We start from the raw sequence: 12,492 nt of genomic DNA on the forward strand, positions 1-12,492 counted from the left end.
CACCAGATGAGCATCTGCCCTCAACATATGTTACATTATGATTCAACAAGATGGTCTCAGTTTGCCTTGGGGGAGGAGCTGTTGGAGTGGAGAGTTAAGTTTGCTCATGTCTAGGAACCATGGGCTGCAAAATCCCTGAGAGTGAGGAGGTAAATAGGGAAAAGAAGACATTTGGTTATTAGGCTTTCTTATTTCCAGTGATTAGGGTGGGAAAGAGCAGACTGTATGGGAAACAGGCTTCCCTACACCCATTTTGGCAGCTTTTGATTGGCCCCTGACCAGACATTTATTAAAACAGCCTCATAAGTTGCGGTCTTACTAAAGAACAATACAAAACCAACCAAATGTTAATGTATTCAATCTGTTCCTGCTGAGATTTCTGCCTCCCCACCTCCCTGATTATTAGAGAAGGGGCGGGGGGGGGGGGAGAGAAAAAAAAAGAAAAAGAAAAAAAGTTTGTATTCCCAGCCTCAGCTGACAGATCTGCTGTAGCCTCCTGGAGTTTTTGTAATTAGAACAAAGGGTCCTCGGGACAGGAACTATAATTGGTTTTGAGTGTTTGTACATTTTAACACAGCCCAGGTTAGGCATCCAAGCACTGACAGAAGGAGCTTGAGCCCTAGGAGAAAAACTCCAAGGGAGGATTAAAGGCCTTCAAAAGAGGGTAGTGGATCATATCTGATACGTAAAAAAAAAAAAAAAAAATTAATGTACTCGAGATTGTTTTCCTTAGCAAGCCAGAGGAAAAGCTGTGCTGCAAACACTTGTCCACCAGAGGCCTGGGATAATCTGAACTTCAGGACCAGGAGCGAGGAACGGAGAGGAAATAAATATTTTTGCAAGCAAAAACCCCAGGGCAGGATATGTGACGGAGCTCCTGAATGCTGACAGGGGGTGGGAGGGGTTTTAACCCACCCCTCTTGCTGAAATTTATGAGGGCCACACATCCCAAACCCACTGCCAGACCAGGTTTTGTGGTTCAGCTTCTTCAAACACCTGAACCTGCTCTGGACAGCCAGTTCTGCGGTGGTAAATCAGAGAGGCCGGCATCTTCCCTCCAGCCACAGCTCACATCCTCACATCCATCCATATCACCATCCTGGTCCCTGTGTCCCTTGGAGACCCCCCTCCAGACAAACTGTGCCCAGGCATTGTCTGGAGAGGGCTGGCTGGCAGCGAGCCCGCACTGTGCCAGGGCATGTGTTGGCAATTAAATAATATAGATGATCGTGACAAGTGCTGAAGCCCATGCTGGGGCTCCTTTGGATTTACCGGTATAGACACATGCAGCAGTACCAGCTGCAAGCAGTCTTTCCATGGGAAAAGGATCGGACCCAGAACACACAAGGAGAAAAATGTATTTGTAGGCAGTGTCTCTGGTAACAGTCTGGGGCTCTTTTCCGTAAGGTTAACATTCACTGCTCGAGAAAAACAATGCTTCTGGAGATCTGCAGGCGAGATGTGGTTGCGGTGGGTCATCCAGATTCACAAACAACAGTCCCTTTTTGGGTGGGATTTTCACATCTGTTCTTCTCTGTCCTAAAACCAATTTCACTGGGACAAAGCTCGGACAGCACTGGGCGCTTTTGGAAAATTCTTCCGTCACTTCCCAGCTCCAGTGACAGTGATGAGCTCCTTGCATAGAGAGCACACGAGTGATGGAGAGTGTGTGGGACAGGGGCCTATCTCCGTTTCATTATGAAGAACTACTTTTTTTTTTTTTTTTAAAGGCACTTGCTGGGGCAGATATTACTGAAAACAGTTTCTATAAACAAATCCACATGGTGAAGAAGGAAGCTGGGCTGAAGGCAGGAATGGTGTCTGTGCTGGAAGCCATGTAGCTCTGCAGAGGGGTCTTGAGTGTTTAGCTTTTAATTGGGAAAACTTTCCCAGTTCAGTCAGTCAGATACCTCATTTATGCCAAATTTCAGTGGGTGCTGGGGACTTATAAGCTCATCATGGCTTCTTTATTAAGAGGGTCTGATCCTGCCCACCATACCTGAATAATTTCACCCCTGCCTCTGCTCCCTCGTGCAAAGGGAGGAGTTCACAAGAGGAAGCAACTGGGGGCAGACTCCTTTATGGTTCAGCTGCTTCTCCCTCGCTCCCTCGTACACCCGTTTCAAGCACTTTTTCAGCTTGAGGCAATGGTGCTTTTTGGTCAGTGAGGAATAGTACATAGAAATAGACAGCTGACGGGTATCACTGCAGTTGGGCTTTGCTCAGCAGATCCTGAAACCCAGCCTTTTGGGAGAAGAGCTCATGTTAAGCATGTAGGTCCCAGCATTTTCCTGTGCTCCCAGGGGCAGCCAAGCTGAGTGGCACTTTTTCTATAGGAACCGGGCTTTTAAGAGCTATTGGGGAAGAAACCAGCTAGACAAGCTAATGTCTTACATGTGGATGATGGTGGAGATGTGGAAATAACTGTAAACAAATGGACAAAACACACTAGTCCTTTACAACATCCTGCCAGCAGCAGGTACTAACAAGGGAAGTGTTGCCTTCCTACAGTAAAGATGGGTTAGACATAGCCTGCCTACTGCAGGGACTTAGGCATGTGCATGAGCACTCTGAGTTATCCTCTTGATGAAAAAACAAAACTGAACATGTCTTATAGGCAACCAGTCCTTTGTAGGACCACTGCCTTATCTCCTTGCTGTCATCCCAGCCTGTGTGGTAAGTACCTCCCCTGAAATCACAGGGGAGAGTTACCACTGCTGTCTCCTGTGCGGCTGTGGTCCAAACTGCTCTCAAAGCAGCCACGAGCAAAGGCTGCACATGCCTGGCCACACATGCAGGTGCCCAGTGGCCACTGACCTGGCAGTCCTCCTCCTCACGTAAGGAGTGCACCTGTGCAGATGGGGCCTAAGACCACAGTAAAGCTTGCCTCCACCGGGCTTTCGGAGCCAGGCAGCTTTGGGCCATGGCAACCAATAGCAGGTTTTCTCCTCATCCACCCCATCAACAAGGAAAAACACAGTCATCTGGAGACACTGCAAATATGCACTGCTGTTCTTTGGTTACCAAAGTCAGCCAGACAGCCATGAGGATGGTTTAAATGAGTTTATTTCCGACTGATACATTTCAGGATCATGACTACTAGTGGATCGTAGGTAGCCATACTGTAGCATCCAGACCGCTCTCAGCTGGATGGCCCCTCCATAGATCTTGTATTAGCAGATTGCAAAAAAAACAATTTCTACTCACTGTCTACAGGAAAAAAAATGACATGCTAGCCACCACATGTATTTTTTCCCATAGGCAAACTATGCAGTTCTCTGTTTTATTTGGCAAAGAACAATAGCCTAGACAAATACATCTTATATAGAATATAATCTCCAAAAGTAATACCACTGAATGCAAAAGCAACAGATCTTGACCCTAAAATGCAAATCAAGCAGATGCCAAAGTAAGAAAATGGGCTAATTAAATATTTAAGCCTCTTGCCAATATTTTGCTAAGCACAGAGTAAAAAACAAATCTGTTTACAATATTTTGGCTGTTCCTGTATGTTCCAAGCACAGCATTTAAGTCAAAAGCCTCTTTGTGTATACAGTAAAGTTCTTGATGTCTCCTGAATGGTTTGAAATAACACTCCCTATAGAAACAATTGGTGTTCATTTATCAGAATTCCCTGTCCCACATCTTCAATTGAAGTCATGGGCTGGATGCATCTTGTTATTCTGCACGATCAGGTGCAGACTGGCAGTAAACACACTGACTCTACATAAGGTGGTCTGAAACGATGGAGGAAAGCAGGGCAAGGGGAAGCAGCGGACCTCCCTGAGTTGCTAGTAGCAGCAGCTCTGCACTCGCTAGGATGGATCATGGAGGCTGAAGGAGAGCACTGGGAAGCAGCTTTTCCTGTGAGCAGGTTCTCCTTGCTACAGCCTGGTGACCACACTGGTGGCCACACTGCCACGTTACTTTACACTCTTCTTTGTGCAGCCTAACCCTGGTCTGAAGCTTCTACCTGCAGCCAGGCGTGCAATGGCAGGCAGTGTCTTAAATAAAAGGCAGGCTTTAGGAGGGCCAGGCAAGCTATCAGCTGGTCACCACAGCCAGGATGGCATCTGAAGCATTTTATAGAATCTCTCACCCCTGGAGGAGTTTTAGAGCTTTAGACAGTCTTTCACTGCTAAAGTTCAGGGTGGAGGGGATGGTGATATGAACCTATTGTTTGGGGTCTTCTTCCTTGGAAGGGACTGGTTTGGGCTGTGGTCAAGAATGGAAAACAAGGCAAGAAGGGCTTTGGGTTTTGGCGATTCTCATAATGCCTGTCAGTGTTTCCATTTTCCATCCTTTTTATTCTCTGTGTCCTTAGAAGAGCGCATTTCAGGTTGTTTCCAGCATCCCGCAAAGTTTTGTTCAACAGCAGGAAGGAGTTCTCACTGTTTGCATATGAGATGCAACAGGGTGCACTAAACCTGAAAGCTGAAACAGGCCATACCAGCACTTCCAGTCATGGAGGTTTTCTCATACAGACGACAGCATCTGATTTTTGGGGCCATATTTGCTGAATTCAACCATTTCAACCACTGGTTGCACCTCAGATGAATTTCTGAGTTATCAAGAATGAACAAATTGTTTCTCAGAAGATTGTTTTCTCCAGACTCCTCTTTTTGTTTGCCCAAGGATATTGGCCCTTCTTGAAGAACCGGACATATAATTAGAAATTAATGTCTATTTGCTTTGATGGATTTTGCCTCTTTTCTGAATCCTGAATTATCCACAAAGCTGTTACAAACAGAATAGAATGTATTTGTTCATCAAAAAAATGATTCACCCGTTTCTTCAGGGATTAATTCTCAGTTTTGTTCGTGAGTGGCTTGTTGCAAATAGTCATAAATTCTACCATGTTGGGTTCCAACCCCGGAGTGATCTTTGTCTGGACTTCAATGGGGCTTTGCATGGGGGGGGGCCTGGCCACACAGATCTCATTGCAGGATTGGGCAATGGTTAGTTACATAAGTCATATGATGTTGTTTCTGTTCTCTGACTGGCTGACTTATGTAACTACAGAACAATAGCGTGTATTTGAATATAAAGGCAAAAATCGTGCCTCGTATTTGTTCTTCATGAAAGTCTGTTCAAGGGCTGGATTCTGCTGTCTGTGCAAGCTATAAAGATATTTTCTTTGACAGCCTCTTGGTTGGTGAAGACATCTGGAGTAGGTGACATTAACAGAGCTGCTGAGATGCTCTGTGTGAGTTCATCTGAGGTCTATTTGCAGACACTGGGCTCACGTTTTCTCCCCAGTAGCAGCTGAAATGAAAAGGAACAAAACCAAAGAGAACAACTCATGAAACTGGGCCATCCAGTGACCCAAATCCTTGACTGCAATGCAACTGCACTGATTTACACCTTGTAAATGTCTAGACATGGAGTTTAATGTTTCCCTTATTCCATTTCAGGGAAATAAAAAGGCTTAAATGCATGGCCAGGGTTAAAAATGGACAGCTTAGGACAAAACATTGTAAAGTTAATGTTCATGTGTTTATTCTTAAACACGAGTATTTTCCCCACTTGTTATTTTTGTTAAAATCTGAACGTGATTTCTATTCAGAGAGGGAAAATAGGAATCCACAGCTTTTGTTTTCAGCTGATGTTTTCTTTTTGTTTATCTATATGATTCATCTCCAGAAGATTTTATCACAGTCTCCTGGAGATTTTATCACAAGTTTTCAGTTCTGGTTTTGTTTTGGTTTTTTCCTCCTAAGGTCCCAGTTCTTGGAGTCATGTGATTACACAAACATTCCGTACTTCCAGTGTTTTAAAAGTAAGTTTCTAGCCGGTATTGTTGCAGAGAAGAGACTGAAAACATAAACCCTCAAGGCTGAGAAAAAGAACACACAATTTATAATTTTTTTTAAACCTCACGATTTCTCAATCTTATGTTTTTTAAGGATAGCCTGACTAATAAGTTTTAAAAGCCCAGGGTTGACAATATTAAAGCAGAATCAGGAGGAGACCATTGCTTAAGTTCATACGACATGACCTGATAGTCTTCCATACTCTTAGGAGATGTTACTGTGCAGCGGGCAAGGACTTTTCCTAAGTTGCTTATGAAAGTATAAGACCATCATAGCCCATTCAAAGTAATTTTGTTCTTTATGCATGCTGGCTTTTAGCACAGGCCTAAAGTACACATTATTTATGTAGCAAGCTTCAACAGCTCAGAAAGCATCATTGCGATCCATAGTGTAAACACCTGTCCTCATCCTTTACAGTGTCCAATGTAAATATGTGTTTTGACAGGGACATTGAACAGAGCAAGCCAAAATTCAAAAGGTCACAGCTGATGCTGTCATGCCATCTTCTAGCCTCTTTGAATCTGCTTTACAGATAATTTCTAACCCAGTCCATTCCTAAATTTTCAATTTCTAACTTGAATTCACAAAGGCAGCAGATTATGTCTTGCAACGTGCAGCATGGCCATGGAAGTGTTCCCCTTCACCTCATTTTTTTAACATGCTTTGGAAACTCTCTCATGTTCTGGGACTTGGAATTTGCTGAGAACTTGCTTTTTAACATATTTTATTCAGATGCCACTAACACAGATCTACTTAAGCCACTTTGCTGGTGGCAGAAAACATAATTCCGGTAGAAGCTGGGCACCTTCTTCATGGCTTAGGGGAAGCTTGCACCAGCCAGAGTCGGAGTGAACTGTGTACATTGCGGTGGGAGGATTTACTTTGCTAAATATAAATACAGCCATTCCTGGAGATCCCAAGTGCTGCTGAAAGCCAGGACAGGGAGCAAGCGGTAACACCTCAGGAGTAATGTGCCTGCACCTTGGAGGCTTTCTCCTGTGTGATACCTCCCAGAAACAGTCACCCTTGCAGAAGAGGGGAAAGCCTTTGCCAGGTGCCACAGGACCTCCACACTAAAACCAGCCAGCAGAGATCACTATACGTTTGAGGAGAACATGGGTATGTGGATAGGTGAAGAATCAGCAAAGAGCATTTCTTCACTGCTTAGACATGCAATCAAGCTACTGCATCTCTACCAGCTACTCTGTTCCAGTTGACTGCATGCACACATATACTCCGCAACAAATAAGAGGTAAAGCATGTTAGCTAAAACCTTTTATTAAGACCAAGCTCATTTTGTGGGGCTCTAAAACCATGATCTGCTGACACACCATTCCCTGTCAAGTCAGGATAGCTCATGAAGCCAAAGTCCCAAGAAAAGTGAGCTGCAACAGATGCACAGCTAACACTGTTTAAAGGACAATATAATGTGTTATAGGACTAGGATGAGTGTAGGTGGCAGGGGAGTTGCTTAGTACATAATTTCTGGACACTTGTGAAGCACCATGCAGAAGAATAAATGACTTTCCCCACCTGAATGCTATTTTAATAATTTTGAAACATCTTCCTTAGATGTCTCATCATTATTCCCGTAGTTAGAAGCTGATTAATGGCATGCCCCTCAAACACATATCTGGGCATATGTACAAAGACTTTTTAATAGTCCCTAACAATGGCCAACAGCTGGCCACAAAACCAGATGATTCCCACCCTCGTAAACTCATGCTCACCAACAATAAAATACCCTTCTGGCTACTAAAAAGCCTAATGGAACAGATGAATCTTGTTATGAACTGGATTTTATAAATAAAAATTAAAAAGAGGAAAACATTTTAGCTTGTGCATTCATAGGCTGAAAACAGACATAGGTTTCACATTCTGGAGTAGCCAACTGCAGAGGTCTAATTTTTGGAGCTAAACTTCATCTTCTGAAGACTTCTTTGAATACATTTCTGGGTTGGGTTGTTGAGGGGGGGTGTTGATTTTTATTTATTTATTTTTAATTTTGCTGTAGCCCCCGTAAAAAACTTCCTCTGTCCTCTGAGGCAGGAGTGATGTGTCTGTGCCACTCAGGCAAAAATCTCAGGAATTATCTGAAAGGCTTTGTTCTCCAGGCCCTGCCATAGCATCACAGGCAAGCAGTCCAGGCACATCAACCCAATCACACATTATGCCCACATGCTGTGGAAGGTATGTGCTTGCCACTGTGAGTGCCAGGGTTTCTCCATGCCCCTCAGGAGACAGCAAGGTGAGTTTGGAAAGCCGCCCGACCCAATGGCCGAGGCGTGACCCTGCAAGGCAGGAGGCAGGGGAGCCAGGCCAACCCTTTTCTCCCTGCAACTTGCAATAAATCTCTCTGTTGGAGCTATTAGCTTTGCATCCAACACGGCTACATGGTTTCTGGAGCAGAGCTGGCCACCCCGGACTGGCACTGGCAGCCTGGCCACACACCTCGAGCCATCTGCACAGACATTCCCCAGCGGCAGTGGCCCAGCTTCACGCAGGAAGCTGTAGCCACGCCAGCAACAAACACAAACCTCCCCAGACAGCACCTTCTCTCCAGCACAGTCCTTCTGTCCTGCTTCCAACAGACAGGGGGAGAGGCTTCCTTTCCCTTGTTTTTTTTTTCTTTTTCTTTGATTTTCCCCCCGACACCGTCACTTCTCCTTATCCCTGGAGCTGGTGTGAAATCAGAAGAGTGCGGAGCCAGGAAGAGGAGCAGGGGCCAAGCCATTTGAGGGTGAGCAGATTTACAACAAAAAAAAAAAAAAAAAAAAAAGATAAAGGAAAAAAAGAGAACTCTAAAGAATCTCTTTTTGTTAGTTGTTAACAACTATTTAACATCAGGGGTAATTCACAAGTTTAATAAAATCAGGCTTTGTTGAAGATTCAACACCTTCAATTACGGCATTAAGAGCTCCCAATAATTACTCCTCAGACCTTCCAAAGATCCTTCAACAAAGTGTGTATGTGAGGAGGAGGAGGCCAGCCTTCAGTCCCAGCCCTCAGTCCCTACTGTCTTAAAGATTTTTTAAAAAAAATAAACAAAGCAAGCAGAAAAAAAATAGTTCTAATAAAGATGACAACTATGATGTCAGTCTCTCATTATATAACAAAAAGCAGCAAATGAAAGAGACAAGACTAATTCTTAGTTAGTCACCTTAAATATGACTCCTCTGTTAGTGGATTTCTGCAGGGATAAACAAGGGATTTTCACAGCCCAGGTATGCCCAAAACAAGATTTCTATAAGTAAGGAAGTAAGGGAGTTGACTGAAATCTTAGAACAGGCATTATTTTTACTGCCCTCGGCAGGATTTGGAGAAACATCAGCATCTGCTTCATCAGGTCCTGGCATAGTTGAGCCCAGCACCTCATCACAATGAAAGGACCCTTATTAATACAGAAAATGGCTGATTATTTACATTCCTGGCGACCACGCAGGAAGTGGCTGATACTGTGAGGAGCGAGGTTGTGGAAAAAGACTTTGCTCCTGTGGAGAGGGCTGCCTCCTCCTATAGGGACGAGCCAACTTTTCTTTAAGCAATAAAAATGGACAGCGAACAGTTCAGCAGCACTAACGCATGGATAAGATTGAGAAGTGCCACATTCCTACTTCCTGTGAAAACAAGGGGAATCTTGCCCTTTGTAACCGGAGAGACTAGGTTTGGGTTCCTGTTCCCCAATGCTCAATCCAGCCCTTGTAGCTCCTTCAGAGATATATCCAAGGCTCATTTAACAAGGGTTAAGTAAGGGATTTCCCCAGTGCAGGAATGGGACTCATTAGCTCTCTTTAGGGTGAGTAACACGCAATGCCATGGCTCATCTGAGCTGCACTGCATTTCAGAAAAGCCTGACATACATTAGAGCAGCCCTGGGATCACTCTGAATTACAGCAGGGACATTGTCAACCTCTGCCAAATCCCATAGTCTCAACAGTACCGATAATGATGTCATATCACGTTTGTTCCCTTCTGCAATGGATTGCCATTCCCAAAATTTCGTTCATTTTGTGAAAGGTACCTTAGAATGACTTTTATATCACACAATATTTTTTACATATTGAAACACAATTCCTCTTACACTGCAGAGGCAGATAACCCAGGGTGTTTACAGTACCTCATGTGTACTTAAAATTGCCAAGAAAGAGTTTTAAGTAAAACAGTTGGGTTTTTTTCCCCAAGCAATAATACATGGCTACACTGGTAGAATTTTGTCCAATGTTTGTTTGCTGGCATGCACTAGCCTTTTTGTAATCCTGACTCCATGCACTGCCAAAGCACCTGTGCATGCAGAGAGGGTTGCTAGAAATAGGAATTTACTCTAAAATGCCCTGGAAGGGGTTTCTCACTCGCTGCGTTTACACAGTGGGGGTAAATGTAGGATGAGCCTTAAGCACCATGTGCTCCCATCCCTTGTGCACAGTTTCACACTGTGCTGACAATCTCACTGAATGCAAGGCAGTTATTATCACTGACTCCCTCCAGGGTAAATGAGGTGGGAAGCAAACTTCCATGGAAGTGGCGTGTGCTGAAGCTGAAGAAGACGTCACAGATTTCACCCACACCGTTTGGCCTGAGGGAGACCACATTGAAAAAGAAGCCTGCAAGGAGCCTGGTAAGGAAGGGAAAGCCATGCTCCCACTTGGCTTTCAGAGAGCTCCTTTGCGGCACGTGAGAGGCTCCACATGCCCTGGAAGAAAGGGGCAGGCTTTGGGGGCGGGGTGAGGGTGGTATGGGAGGGAGGCCCCTCTTGGAAAGGCCTCGTGGAAAGTATGAGTCAGTCTCAGCAAAGCTGGGTTACTCTCCCAGGCGGGTGGCAGTCCAGGGCAGCAGTGCCATTTGGCCTCGTGGAGCTGAAACAGCTGCCAGAGCCCCAAGGAAAATTCCTTACCACGGTCGGGCCAAAATCCATAGTGTGGGATTTCTGACCTCCTCAAACCTGTTTTCGGCTCCCCTGCCCTGCTGCTGCAGAGGTACTGCTTCAAGTGGTTTTCTTCTGCCGGCGCCAGCAGGCTTAAAGCTTTAGACCTTTCGCACCGCTGCCGCTCCTGCACTGAACTGTGCTTTGGTGAAGACATGGGTGTTAAGGCGAATACCTTGCTTTCTAGTGGGCATTAAGGAGAACACCTCGCTTTCTAGCAGGCTTGGTCGAGAGACTCAGGGGTTGGCCGGATCAAGTGAGATCTTTTTCAATTAAGCACTGAATGGTACCTCCGGGGATTTGGCTTCATCAGCCAGCTCTGACACAGGCTCCACAGTGACCTTTAAAGTGTCCCTCAGGGCAACATCTTCCTGAGTGCCCTGGTCCCTATCTCCTGTGGAAATCTCTGGGAATTAGGTACCTCAGTGGTATTTAGATGATTAAGTACCCTTGCAAAATGGGGGTGGTGGTACACTGTTTGACACACTTATCCTCTGCACTCTTCAGTCAGATTTCCTCCCGTTAGGGATTGGTAATACACTTAGGACACGCGGTCTGCTACCAGGTTGCTAAGAATGAGGAGAGCTTCTTTCACCCACACCAGCTTTGCAGCATTGCAGATTCAATGCTAAGGAAGCTACCTCTGGTGTCCAAAAGAGAGAAGGAGGAGGAGGTGGCCAGGGTAATGCCTCTCTAATGCGAGCTCACATGAGCTGGTTTACAGCCAAGCCATGAACACTAAAACAAAAAGTCAGCTAGCTGTACCTGCAGGTACTCTTCAAGTTCAGCCCATGCTCATTGTACCTTTGCATCATTCTAAATTAGGTGCTGATGCATTTTATTTACACCGAATTTAACTTAATCTGCTTGCTTGCTAACTTCCTGCTTATCTGGATACCACATAAGCATATGCCCAATCCAATTATGAAAAGAATGAGAAATACAGTGAATACTACACATTTTAAGTAAGCATAATAAATTACCAGAGTTGTGGCACATACCTGTGCATGTGAAAGAGAAAAAGAAAAAAAAAAAGAAAAAGAAAAAAACAAACAAACAAAAAATAGAGCTGACTTCCCCCAACCATTTAATTAGAAGTAACAGCATCTCATTTGCAAGACTCGCACAGGGCTTCCAAGGTGAAACTTACCCTTTAACAGCAGCTGGAAGTTTCCTGCCATGTTAAAAAAGGAAGAGCTGTGTTACAGAGGAGTGGGAAGAAATATGGAAATATTAGCAGTAGGCAGGCTTCTGTGGATTGTGCTGGGTATTGACGAACAGCTAGTTGGAAGGCACAGTAAACTATAATGAGCAACTGCAGCTCCCAGTTCTCCTGAAAGAAAAAATTATAGTGGAGAGTTTCACAATTTTCCACCACGTGAGTAAACTGTTTTGGATAGCAGTGAGGCAATACTACTTGTATGAGATTGGGAGTGGCAGCTGTACGTGCCTCCAGTGAAAGGAAGAGGGTAACACTCAGAGGCTTAAGTGATTCTATCGCTAAATGAATCAGAATTCGAGGGAAAAGATAAGTGAAAAAGCACTGAAACAGGGCCAGGGAAGATGGAGGGGGAGTATGAATAAAACAGAAGAGGAGAATGTGTGATTCAAGCTGTTGCTTATGACACTTTTTTTAGCCACCAGAAACAATCAGAAATATATACATATATTTCTGATATATATATATATGCATGTGTACATATTTATAAATATATAGATAAATATATATATTTCATTCATGAGGTGTTTATCATCTAT

The 12,492-nt window shown here is 44.4% G+C and overlaps 1 long non-coding RNA gene across 1 annotated transcript; it reads right to left on the minus strand.

Moving 5' to 3' along the window:
• Positions 1-3,048: 3,048 nt before the first annotated feature.
• On the minus strand, positions 3,049-12,231 carry LOC138683977 (uncharacterized). Its single transcript, XR_011323466.1, has 2 exons — positions 11,885-12,231; positions 3,049-5,265 (listed from the first exon to the last, which is right to left on the minus strand). It is a non-coding gene; the product is annotated as an uncharacterized lncRNA (long non-coding RNA).
• Between the last annotated feature and the right edge of the window lie 261 nt (positions 12,232-12,492).

The sequence above is a fragment of the Haliaeetus albicilla genome, chromosome Z (assembly GCF_947461875.1).
Source record: "Haliaeetus albicilla chromosome Z, bHalAlb1.1, whole genome shotgun sequence".
In the NCBI taxonomy this organism is placed as follows: domain Eukaryota; kingdom Metazoa; phylum Chordata; class Aves; order Accipitriformes; family Accipitridae; genus Haliaeetus; species Haliaeetus albicilla.